The sequence below is a fragment of the Octopus bimaculoides genome, chromosome 25, assembly GCF_001194135.2.
Source record: "Octopus bimaculoides isolate UCB-OBI-ISO-001 chromosome 25, ASM119413v2, whole genome shotgun sequence".
Taxonomy (NCBI): domain Eukaryota; kingdom Metazoa; phylum Mollusca; class Cephalopoda; order Octopoda; family Octopodidae; genus Octopus; species Octopus bimaculoides.
Window position 1 is genome coordinate 16,621,037 of NC_069005.1, and position 1,514 is coordinate 16,622,550.

Sequence of the window (1,514 nt, forward strand, 5' to 3'; positions counted from 1 at the left end):
ATATATATACTTTTAAATAAAGCATATTACTCTACCTCTGGTATTTGAGTACTCTTTTTTCCACCTTGTTGCACATTTCATGTGCTTACTCCGGTATATATATATATATATATATATATGCAAACACACATTCATGTGCACACACAAATATACATGTTCTTGTGTAAATAATATATTTGTGTAGTTATGAAGCTCATTCTGCAACCACATTTAGTCCTACTGCATGGTAGCCTCTCATATAACCTCATGCTGAACAATGCTTTGTGAGATATGTGTTAGCGTGTGTGTGTGTATATATAACTGGTTTGCAATACCACCTTCAGGAAACCTGCCTCTCACCTAGTCACCTACCGTTCCGGCAGACACACTAGCCAAATCGACTACATCCTTGCCAGAAATAGAAAAAGAGGGCTGCTTATAAATGCCAAAACCTTCTCTGGCAAAGAATGTACCCCTCAGCACAGATTAGTAGTTAGCGACTTTGGGATCAAGGCAAAATGGATGCCCAGAAGTAGACCAGCTTAGAGGAGAAGGGTTTGGATGCTTAAAGATCCTGCAAATGGACAGAGATTTAGAGACATATTACTCAAAGCATTTGACGAAGTAGAAGGGGATATAGCATTACACAACGTGGAAGAAAACTGGAGGTTTCTACGGGACAACCTGTTGAGAGCCACCGACCAGATCTGTGGCTGGTGTAAAGTCCCCTCTTGACCCAAAATAACGTGGTGGTGGAACAATGTGGTTGACAGGACTATTAGACAAAAGAAACAGGCTTGGAAGGACTAGAAGAACGGAGGTAACAGGGAATTGTATCAGACTGCCAGAAGGGAAACTAGGAGACAGGTTTACTTAGACAGAGGGGAAGCAGATAAGAAAAAATTTGCCAATGTTCTGCACTGTGAGGACCAAAGACTTGAAGTATTTCGTGTTGCAAGACAGTGTGTGAGAGAGAATCGTGATGTCGTATGTGAGAAATGTGTCCATTTGGATGATGGCTCACTCGCACTAAACGAGGCTGCAAAGAGAGAGGTCTGGAGATGCCACTATGAAAGGCTGCTTAATAAAGAGAATGAATGGGAGGAAGGGAGTCTGCCAAATGTCGACTTAACAAAGGGACCAGCTATCCTAATTGACAGTACCATGGTAGATAAAGCGATGAAGACGGAGAGCCCCTGGCCAATCAGGAATCACTGCAGAGATGCTCAAAATATCTGGCAGTTTCGACTATAGCCTAATGACCCGTATAGTTAATCAGGTGATACACGAAGGAGTCATACCCAATGACTGGTGTAGCAGCACCATAGTCAACTGCTACAAAGGTAAAGGTGACGCTCTAGGCACAAACAATTACAGAGATATCAAGTTGTTGGACCAGGTAATGAAGGTCACGGAGAGGGTCATTGCCCAACAGATTAGGGAGAGAGTCAGTTTAAATGAGATGCAGTTTGGGTTCGTACCAGGGAAAAGCACCACTGATGCTATATTTCTGGTAAGGCAGCTGCAGAAGAAAT